This window comes from Uloborus diversus, chromosome 2 (assembly GCF_026930045.1).
Source record: "Uloborus diversus isolate 005 chromosome 2, Udiv.v.3.1, whole genome shotgun sequence".
NCBI lineage: Eukaryota > Metazoa > Arthropoda > Arachnida > Araneae > Uloboridae > Uloborus > Uloborus diversus.
In genome coordinates, this window is record NC_072732.1 from 78,769,908 (window position 1) to 78,782,040 (window position 12,133).

The 12,133-nt window shown below is 32.2% G+C and overlaps 1 protein-coding gene across 1 annotated transcript in view; it reads left to right on the top strand.

Moving 5' to 3' along the window:
• LOC129235245 (CDC42 small effector protein 2-like) overlaps positions 1-11,784 on the top strand; it is a 72,622-nt gene extending 60,838 nt beyond the window's left edge. Inside the window, exon 5 of the mRNA XM_054868955.1 lies at positions 11,710-11,784. The gene's annotated coding sequence lies outside the window, so the exon portion shown is untranslated. The remainder of the gene's footprint in view (positions 1-11,709) is intronic.
• Positions 11,785-12,133: the final 349 nt, after the last annotated feature.

A 12,133-nucleotide genomic window follows, 5' to 3' on the forward strand; every position in this document is an offset into this window, starting at 1 on the left:
TTATTCCCCTCCCCCCCCTTGACCCATTTTGCTCTTTGAAACTTTCAGGTAATTTTTTATGAACTCACAAATCAATTACACCTGAATATTATTGCCTTTCTAAATTTAAATTCTAATTTCAACAATAACCCATTTTTTCCCAAAATAAAACTACTTTTGTCATAATATATGTCAACTTCTTGTGAATCTTTTCAATTTCGAAATATAGCTCTATAAATCTGAACTTGCACATTTATTGTCTATTGCAAATTAATCAATGAAAGCTGAATAGGCTCAAGTTTGCATTCAGAGTATTTATCACTGCTTAAGCTGCTTTTGTATATTTTGAGGTGTAGAGACTGTACTGTGGACTTTTATAAACTTTTCTTACTTCCTATTTTTTAAATTTACTTGAGGACAGTTGAAATGCCTTATTGGCTGAACAGCTAATAAATACATACGAATAATTGATTTGCATACTTATAAATGATTTGCAAACCTAATATTTTTAGAACTTAATAGTGCAAACTGAAATAACTTTCTGGGTAGGGTTTTTGTCCTAACCGCCCTTATATTGTAATAAACCACTGTATAGATATTGGAAATAAATGTTGAAACCGGGGGGGGGGGGAGGGAGAGGGGGAGTGACTTCAAAAACTCCTCTCTGGCAATGCCATTGAACTTGGGTATTTTAGTTTCTTCCCATAAAAGTTAAAAGCACTTATGAAAGGTTTTTTTTAAGTATTAATTTGTTGATTCTAGAAAATATACAAACCTCTGACTGCTGCAACCTTTGAAAAACCTCAAAATTAAACCTCTTGGTATCTGCTTCTCTTTATGACCAAACTTTTCAAACATTTTCAGAAAAACTTTCAACGCAGTAGATTTTTCACCAAAGTGTCTCTCGTTGTAGAAAAAGCAATTTTGTTTTCCTATACTTTTTTGTATTATTGCCTTATTTCTATGTGTTTGTAGTAAATGAAATCTGCATACAATATTTTTAGTACAAATTTATGATATTGCCTTGAAAACAAAATTTTTTACCTTGAAAAGTGCTTGAATTTTTTTCTGCCTAAAGGGTATGAACCCTGTTAAATGCTTCTCTGTTCACCATTAGTTTCACATCATTTTTTCTGCATTTTTGAAGCTTATTTTCTTTTGAAAAATCATTTTGCAACTAACTTTTTTTCAGTATTTTTTGTGATTGGAAAAGTTATTGTGTGTCACATCAGTCTCTTAAAGAAAAAATAATAAATTTGTTTTTATGTAAATTGTTACCAATAAAAAATTTTGTATGATTTTTTGGAATAAAAAAAAATATTTCCAGAAATTTTAGATTTATAAATGTATATCCTTGGTAGTGAAATAATTAAGTTGAATCTCTAATTATTGTGTATCACTAGTCATTGTTTCATATTTGTTTTGTAGTTATAAGAGTAGCTGAGTGAGTTATATTTTACTTTAATTTGAATTTTAATAAATAATCTCCAAAGCATAGATGAGATGATTGCAATTTAATTTTCACAAAACACAAATTTAGACATTCTTGGGAAAAATCAATGTTTCTTCTGGAAAAATTGCGTCCTGTGAGTCATGGAATGTTACGAGCAAAAATCAAGGAACGTGATGGAAAGTCGTGGATTTCAAAACTTGAAATGTAGCAGATACCCTGGACATTTTAATTTGTTTATTTCAGGGGTTGGCAAGTTTCTGCCAAAGTGGTTAAAACCACTGGTAGAAACCGGTTAAAACCGGCATGGCAAAAACCACTTTCTGCCATATTTGCGGCAGAAACTGACAAAAACTCATAAAATGAAAAAAAAAATTAAATTATTGACATGCAATAGGAAGTGCATGGAAAAATAATTATTAACCAAAGCACAATTTAATTACGATATTACCACAATTTAAAATCAAATGTTACATTGTTTGGACCCTGCAGTTACTTCTTAGAAAAGGTGGTTTCTAAAATCTAAACAGGCTCTCAATCTAATATGTACAAATGAGAAACCTGCAACAGAAGAGCTAGCAGGCAATGCATGAAGGGTCAAGCAATGTTCGTGAAACTTTCATCTATTATATATATTTTTTTTTAACTGGTCCATCATGTAGTAACTGGGGTAGTGGGAGAAATTCAACTGGTAAAATAAGTTTTGAGAAATAGGGCCAATTTGTTTTGCAAAGCTGTGACATTAGGTACAAAATCTATGTTAATATTGGCAAGTAAAATTCTGGCACTTTCTTCTTGAAGCATGTGATAATTGCAATCACAAACAATTTAGATGAAGTATATAAGTAAGCAACTTAAAACCAGAAATGCCTTTTAATTTTGTATGTCACTCCTCTTTCCTGAGCACCTATATGATTTTTCGTCCTTTGTCAGATTAATCCAAACATTACAAGCATCTGCAATTGAAAAGTTCCCTTCTCGAACTAAATCAAGGGCATTAGCATAGGATTTTATTTTTTTAAATGATGAAATGAAGTTTAATTTTTTAGTTTACTTAAACGAATATCATTTAGCAATCACTTTAGTAATAAAGATGCTTTTAAGTTTTTGCCAGTTTCTGCCGGTTTTTACCGGTTATAACCAGTTTCTGCCACTGGCACGGCAAAAACTAGTTTCTGCCGCCAGAAAGCCAACCCTGGTTTATTTTCTATTATATTTCTTCAGATTTATGCAGACCCCGAAGAGTTCCTATTTTTCCTACTTTTTAGAACTCTCTCCTTATTTTCCTACTTTTTCCTTTTTTTTCCTACTTTTTCTTTCTTTAGTATAACACTTCTAATTGTGCATTGATTCTTATTTTTACAATGCCCATCGATAATTTTCTGCATGTTTCAATTTTGAAAAGCAAAAGAAAGAAGCGCATCTTGAGCTTTTAATTGACTGACTATAGTAATTTCTGGAAGAAATGCGGCAGCGTTTGCGTGTTTAAAGTTAAATTTTCGTAAATGACTTTTTTGTCGTTGCGGAGTTTATGATCGACTTTTCTCTTTATCGCTCCGACTTCAGTCCTACTGTTTTAACAAAACAATAAAGAAATAGATACTGGCAGATTCCGATGCATTTTTTATTTACCCGTCAATTAGAAGCTTCAATTAAAGTAAACGGCTGACGGTTCAAAAAGTGCGGGAAAAGCCAAATTTCCTAATCGCCAATTTTTTGTATAGTTGATTACAAGTGAAATGGAGCTCTATTTAAACAGAAAGGCAGTGTAAAACCTTAAAAGGAATGTAAAGAAGCAAAAAATGAAAAACCTGTACTATGTACAAATTTTATTGATGCTAATACAAAATAAAAGCGACAGATAACAGAAATTCGCAAAAACGGACCACTTCAAAAACAATCGCGGAAACTAACTTTTTTCATTCATAAATATGATTATTGTTCATTCTAAATTGTAAACATGATTATAAAATTTAACATTTCTCTTTTTCCCTTGCAAGAAGTATTTGCAAAAAAAAAAACACTGCAAAACCTAAATGGGCAAGACGCTCCCGATTTTCGGAGAAAAAACGGAAATCAATTTAACACATTTTCAGCCAAAGGTGCGTATACGCACCATTTCAGTTAAGAGTTTTTAATTAACGCTGTTTCGTATATTTTTTACAAATTTAACTTTTATGCTATTTTAAAAGGTTTTGAAGGCATCTATAAAATAATAGTAATTCATTTGGAGCAAGCATTTTCTTTAGAGAAAATTTCAAAATATGCTTGTTTTTTTACCTTGAAATGTCGACTGTCAAATTCGACTTTTTGAAATTGCATAATTAATCCACTTGAAATTAATCACACTTTCTTATAATGGGTTAAAGCTGTAAATTCTATAGATAAAATAAAAATAAAAATGTCATAAAAAATCTTATAAATTGTTATTCAAATTTAATGGTGAGTAAACACACCATTGGCCGAATGCATGAACAATAAGCAAAAATTGAAAACCTAGTTTTTATGCAAGGAATCATACGGTTTTTTTTTTTTTTTTTTTGCAAATTGTTGTTATTTCATTTAAATTTGTCTAATAGATGTGTCCTAATAGATTTCTCTATTTTTTTTTTTTTTTTCAAAAAAAATATGCTAATGACAATAATAGTCACGATTTCCAATTTTCCGCAACCGACTTGAAAGTATTTTTAGGCATACTAATTCTTTCTGGATATCATTCTCTTCCCTAAGTAGATATGTACTGGTCTTTAGATGAAAATAAGACTGCCAATAATTCGGAAAAGCACGAGTCGAATCAGATTTAAAAATATAAAACAAAATATCCATTTATCAGATAACTCTTGCCTTGATCAAACGGACAAGTTTACTAAATTACACCCGTTTTTCCTGCATATAAAAAAAAGTATCTACAATTTGGAATCTTTTCTCAAAATTCAATTGACGAAGAGATGAAACCTTATTTTGGAAGGCATTCATCAAAAATGTTTATAAAGGGAAAACCAGTAAGATTTGGATTCAAACTTTGGTATTTGTGCTCATCAGACGGATCATTTAGTGAAAATACAGTACAAATAACACATCCAAACAAGGGTCGTCCATCATCCACAGCTCTACGGAAACTGGTCTTTAGATGAAAATAAAAGACTGCCAATAATTCGGAAAAGCACGAGTCGAATCAGATTTAAAAATATAAAACAAAATATCCATTTATCAGATAACTCTTGCCTTGATCAAACGGACAAGTTTACTAAATTACACCCGTTTTTCCTGCATATAAAAAAAAGTATCTACAATTTGGAATCTTTGGTATTTGTGCTCATCAGACGGATCATTTAGTGAAAATACAGTACAAATCTGTAAAAAAGTATCTACAATTGGAAAAGTGTAGTACAAAAGTATCTACAATTTGGAATCTTTTCTCAAAATTAAAACAAAATATAAAACAAAATATCCATTTATCAGATAACTCTTGCCTTGATCAAACGGACAAGTTTACTAAATTACACCCGTTTTTCCTGCATATAAAAAAAAGTATCTACAATTTGGAATCTTTGGTATTTGTGCTCATCAGACGGATCATTTAGTGAAAATACAGTGCAAATAACACATCCAAACAAGGGTCGTCCATCATCCACAGCTCTACGGAAACTGGTCTTTAGATGAAAATAAAAGACTGCCAATAATTCGGAAAAGCACGAGTCGAATCAGATTTAAAAATATAAAACAAAATATCCATTTATCAGATAACTCTTGCCTTGATCAAACGGACAAGTTTACTAAATTACACCCGTTTTTCCTGCATATAAAAAAAAGTATCTACAATTTGGAATCTTTTCTCAAAATTAAAACAAAATATAAAACAAAATATCCATTTATCATATAACTCTTGCCTTGATCAAACGGACAAGTTTACTAAATTACACCCGTTTTTCCTGCATATAAAAAAAAGTATCTACAATTTGGAATCTTTTCTCAAAATTCAATTGACGAAGAGATGAAACCTTATTTTGGAAGGCATTCATCAAAAATGTTCATAAAGGGAAAACCAGTAAGATTTGGATTCAAACTTTGGTATTTGTGCTCATCAGACGGATCATTTAGTGAAAATACAGTACAAATAACACATCCAAACAAGGGTCGTCCATCATCCACAGCTCTACGGTACTGGTCTTTAGATGAAAATAAAAGACTGCCAATAATTCGGAAAAGCACGAGTCGAATCAGATTTAAAAATATAAAACAAAATATCCATTTATCAGATAACTCTTGCCTTGATCAAACGGACAAGTTTACTAAATTACACCCGTTTTTCCTGCATATAAAAAAAAGTATCTACAATTTGGAATCTTTTCTCAAAATTCAATTGACGAAGAGATGAAACCTTATTTTGGAAGGCATTCATCAAAAATGTTCATAAAGGGAAAACCAGTAAGATTTGGATTCAAACTTTGGTATTTGTGCTCATCAGACGGATCATTTAGTGAAAATACAGTACAAATAACACATCCAAACAAGGGTCGTCCATCATCCACAGCTCTACGGAAAGAAATACGGACTTATAAAATCGCATATACCATAAATGAACACGAACCCGCAGCCGATGTAAAGTGCGCAAAAACCTCACGATTTATTTGTGCCTCAAATGCACAGTCCATTTACATCCAAAATGCTGTGAAAAGTTTCATTTAAAAATGTAAAAATTCGACTAAGAATAATATTGTTCCACTGAAGTATTTGTTCATTGATTTGGCCAATGGTGCGTTTATGCACCATTTTATTTTTTTAATTAAATATAATTTTTTTATGCAAGAAACTTTTTTTGTGTCTTAATAGATGCATTTTAAAAACCCAATTTTAAGAAAATATTACCATATTTTTTAAAATTTCCATGCTCGGCCTGAAATGGATTAAATGCGAGATTCCGTTTTTATTTCTTCACTTTTTTAAAAGTTGGGGGATAGTGCCACAAGCAAATAAGTATTGTATTTTTTTTTCTTTTTGTGATGGGTATTTTCTACTCTGATATATCATCAATATCGAGGTGTTGCTCATCACTTTTATGTGCTGTGTTTATGGCAATGCGGCATTCTGCACATTTTTTTTTTTTTGTTTTTCTAATTTGACAGGCTCTTACTCTTTTCCGGGTGCGGCAATACGCCGATGCGGCGTATCTACCAGGGCCGATCCTATCAGGTGTGCAGAGTGTGCGCCGCACAAGGGCGGCCAAAGCAAGGGGCGGCCGCAAGCCACCCCTTGCTTTGGTCTTCCCCTTGCTATAAGAACTTTACGATGCGGCCTGCGGCCGCATCGTATAGTTCTCATAATCAAGCAAAATTCCTCAAGAATTTCTCACAAGATAACTTATAATAAGTAGAATAAATATGCTGATTTTTAAATGTTCAATTGTCAAAGCATGTGTCGATTTCCCGACAGTATAGCATAGTTTAAGAAAAATAGAATGTTAGGGAACATTGTGTTGGTTCATTGTCCATTAATATCTATTCTTAACACACACGCTTCATTTGGTTGCAAAGTTTGTGACAGAACCGGTAATCAGGCGTGGATACAGGGGAGGGGAAAGGTCCCCTTCTGAAGCATGAAATGGTGCCGTCTAAAAGGAGCACCGAGGGCGGCCACTAATGTTTACCCCCCAAGCTTTTATAGACCTAAACAATGAAGACATATTTTATTTATTTAAAAAAAAACTATACTAATTAGATACTCTCGCAAGCATTTCAAACAAGAAACAACAAACTATGTAACAAACTCTGTGTTAAACAATCGTGGATGCATGGAGAGAAAGTGGAAAATTGTGCCTCCCTTGAGAATAACATATATGAATGACGAACTAAAATGTTGTACTTTTCCCCCTTTACGACAATTTTTTTGATTAAAATCTTGAATGAACTGCTCGGTTTCAGATCAGGTAGGAGGACAGGGCCCTTGCCCCGGGAAGCAAATTTAAATGTAGCTCCAAAACGAAAATCCAAAAGGATGCCATGACCTCTTGATGAAACTAAAGATATCTTAAAATTGCGTTTCTAGGACTTTACTTTCAGAAAATTTCGCTGGGTGAACCATCGATCTTAAGGACCCAATTAAGTCTCTGATTCACCTCTGGCTCCAAAATCCAAAACGTGTTTTCAGACGACAGCCCTTCCTATAATCAAACGTCATATAAAATTGCTTTGGCATTTTTCGAAATTTTTGCAGTGGAGGACCCCGACATCCATTCGCAAACATTACTACCTCTCAATTAGCGTCTTTAGAGAAGCCCCTAATTCCACCCCCTCTCACTTAACGTATTGAAAAACAAACTAAAATTGCGTTTTTCGAACATCAGTTTCAAGAACTTTTGGGGAAAGACCCCGGATCTCCCTTTTCTCCAACGCAGTCATTATGTACCTGAAAATTTCGTTTTTAGACGGTTCCGTGGAGCCATAGCTTCCGGCTCAAACTAGCCTGATATTGACTTCAGTTTCAAAAACACAGTTTGTGAGGGCACACTGATCCCCCCGCCCGCTCTTAGTCCCATTGTTATCAAACAATGCTTAAAATACGATTTTGAGACTTATATTTCTAAAGAATTCTGGAGGAGAACTGCAGGGAGGCTTATGTAACTTTTTAGGCGCCAGGGCATATCCATCAATCGTCGAGGTGAGATGGACAAAAGGTCTATAGTTATATTTTTCAGATATTAATGTTGAAAAATTTCCGAAAGATCCGTAGAAGCTTCCCAGTTTTGTTAACGTCAGCAAAGATAATATAAAATTGCGATTTTGGAAATATCCGCTAAAGAGCCCCAAAATCCTTCCTTCCCAAAAATAGCCTATAATGGATTTCAGTTCCGAAAAATATTTTGGTTCGGAATATTTTCACGTTTCCCCTATTGTTTTCAAATGTAACCAAAAACGGGTTTTTGAAAAAATAGTGCCGAGAAATTACCGGAGGATAGCCGCCAGATCCCCTACCATCATCAAAGACGGCCTAAATTTGCGTTTTAAACTTATTTTTCGAAATCTTTCGATGGAAGACGATTGAATCTCCCTCCCTCTTGCAAAGTCAATAAAGGTAACCCAAAATTGCGGGTTTAAAATTTCAGTTTTGGAGATTTTTCGGGAAGAACGCCGATCCTTCCTACGCTACGGTCACAAAAAAATAGCTTCAAACTGATTTTAATTTGGAAAGAATTTTAGGAAAGAACATCAACATTACTATCTGCTGAAGTCTCAAAGTTCCTGAAATTGCGATATTTGACGTCAATTTCGAAAATTTCTCCATGCACCTTGAATATACTTGACTCTTTTGTCCTTTTGGAACCAAACACAACTAAAGATTAACTAAAAATATTTTTCATACGCCAATTTTATAATTTTCTTGGAGCAATCCTCCTCCCCTGAACCCCTGACACCTCCCCCCCCGCGCTTCCCCTTCCTTCGTCCCTTCTCTAATGTCAGCGAAGAAAGACTATAAAATGCGTTTTTACTAGTGCATTTTGGTATGCATTTACTTTCTTCAAAGATATAAATTGTACCTAAGAAGTTTCTTACTATAAAAAATTTCTTCCTTTTTATAAGATCATTCTTCTGTCCCCCCCCCCCTTTTTTAAAATTTGAACTTGGCATAGAAATTTAAAGAAAGATTTATATAGACGTTAAAGATTAGTCAAAATATGCAAATTACTCTTGAGGGGCGGCACATTAGGTTTTTGCACAAGGGCGGCCGACACCCTAGGATCGGCCCTGGTATCTACTGTAAGTTATTGTACTCAGGGTACCTTATCAAAGGGAGGGGGGAAAGAGATATATGCAGGCATTTGATGCCAGGTGCTCCCCCCTCACTCTCAGTTTCGTAAACAATATCGATTGAATATTTTTGTTGTATGGAGAGGATTGAGAGAAACTACATGCCTTCCCTTTTGTGCACAGAGAAGCATTAGTAACTGATCTTTGTCTTTGATAAAAATGTTATGTTTAGCATTCATGTTTACCATGCTTTTTTTTCCTTATTTTTCCATGACAAACATTTTGGAACAAGAAGGGGGTGAAAAATCATCAAACCAATATAACAATATTCGTTTTTATTGCTTGATTAAAATTAAAACTGATCCGTCATTTTGATTTTTCCCCCCCGGGTGTGGCTAGCAAAGGATGTATACTGTGAATGCAAATTTTATCTGTAAACAACAAAAACAGCACAAACTTGTATGGTTAAGCATTAATATTTCGAAGCCAGGGAAGGAAGAAATTGACCCCACTGACCCTCATAAATGACATGCCTGAAACAAAAATTTATGTTGAATGCAAAAAATACATAATGTAATACAAACCCTTCAGTTTACTTATTTCGTTATTTATTTAGTTTTATTATTTTATTATAAATTTTATGTCCCATATTTAAGAGCAAATTTATTTTAATTCTTCACTTTTAGTCTATTTCTTTTTTTTTCAAATTCAAACATCTGCCCCTGTTTAAGCAAGAATGCATTTCAGCTGCTGATTATTTTTAACTAAAACTAATTTAATATTTGCTTTGCTTGCTGTATCATAGTTTATGACAACAGGAGCTGAAAGTGTTAGTATTTCCAAATGATAAATGAATGCTCTCGAAGGAATGTTTTCGTTTTTGACAAAACAAATCTTTAGCAAAAATTGTTTTATTGTACCAAAATATAAATTTTATTACTGTTATGAATTTTTTTATTTATTTATTTTTATTTATTTATTTATTATTTATTTATTTTTTATTTATTTATTTATTTATTTATTTTTTGCGATCGCTATATTGCATTTTATTCTTTCACTATTAAAAATTTTATTACTGCATTGTTGAAAGGTGTTTGGATTTTTTTTTTCATATTTTTGTAATTAATATCTTTTGTTTCCACCAGTTTATTTTTCATACTGGTGTCCTGGTAATTGTCAGCTTGTTTCTTTCGTTTTGTTTTGCGGCTCGATCTTTCATTAAATTCCTTTGATACTTCAAAAGTACTGCTGGTTTATTTTTGGGACAGTTTTAAATCAAAAATACTTTTAATTTATTTTACATTAGAAATAAAATTTACACTGAATTTGTTTCCTATTGACGTGTGTGTAGTCTTATCTCTTCCTATTTTTTCCTACTTTTTCAAGTGATTTGTTTCCTATTTTTCCTACTTTTTAAATGTTTTATTCCTTATTTCCTACTTTTCCCCCCAAAAAAACCACTTCGGGGTCTGTTTATGTATTGTAGGAATCATGTACAGGTGTCCCGCATATAACAAGATACTTGTACCACATGGTTTTGATATTAAGCGATACAAAATTTTCGATTATTGTAACGCTGGTTCGATATTACATGGTGTAAAACTTAATTGAGTTCAATATGGTCTTGATATAACACAAATTTTAAAACATAGAATTTCATTTTTTTTTCAATACACTGTTTTAAAAAATGATATTAACTCTAAAAAGAATTTTACTTTTGTTTTGTGGAACTGATACAAAAACTTCGTCTCTGGTTTGAAAGTTTGGTTTGCCCGTGTAACACTCTTTCAACCCTTTCAAATACTTTATTTTTCTCATCAGTGTTCTATAAACAAAAAGTTGAATTTTTTTTTGTTTCTAATACATTGTTAGAAAATAACAAAAGGATTAAACATAAGCTAAATTTGGCAAACTATAAATTAAAAAATGTAACCGAAACAAAATAAGAAATAAAATTAAAAAAATAGTTCTATTTTTTTCATTAAATATTTTGTTTCATTGTTGTTGCTCAGACGAACTTGCTCCTGAAAAGCTCAGATTTTCTTTCTGATGGTATAGGTTTCATTATTAGTACAATAAGTTCATAAGTTTTTTCTTGTTGTGCATAATAGTTTTTATTTACAGTCTGTAAAAGAATTAAGCTTTATCATTTATAGCAAATCTAATTTTATATCAGTGTGTTGTTGCATTTTTATTTGCCAGTTTTCGTTTGTATGTTTTTTGAATTGAAATTGTAGCTATTATGAAATTTGTACCTTAAGACTTGGATTCAATATAATATGGTTTGATTTTTTTTTTCTAAGTCTTGTATGTATAACACGGTTTTGATACATCATGATACATATTGACCTGATTTATATTATGTACATGACTAATTAGTTTTAAAAATGAGTTTAAAAGTTATTTATATAAAAGTCTCGTACAACATGGTTTCTATAGTACACCCACAGTACAAATTAACTGGGACTATACGAGGGATATATGTACTTGTATAAAATTTTGCATTCTGAAAATGTTATGTTCTTTTCTTTTCAGAGTGGTCTTTCAAATACATTGTAAATATCTCTACCTTGGACCACCAGGTGTAGTAGTTTGTGACACCATGTCATTCTACACATGCGTCAATTCCTGCTTTGTTCAGGCCCTGTATTAACATATTGATGTTATTGATGCAAAGCCCAACTAATGATTCCAGTTGGGAGGTTAACTACTGCCTGTGTTTGTGGTTTGATTTGTAAAAATTTTGTACATTTATTTTGAAAGTTTTTAAGTCAGTTACCAGTATAACTTGTTGTGGATTTCTAATTTTATGTGAGTGTGCATGTTTTAAATTTTATCACACCTCCAGAAATTGACTTACTATTTATATGTTTCCTATGTTATTGCTAATTACATTAACAGTAACTAAAACTTTATGGAGCCAATTAAATAAATTTGAATTAGTTATTGGTAATATTAA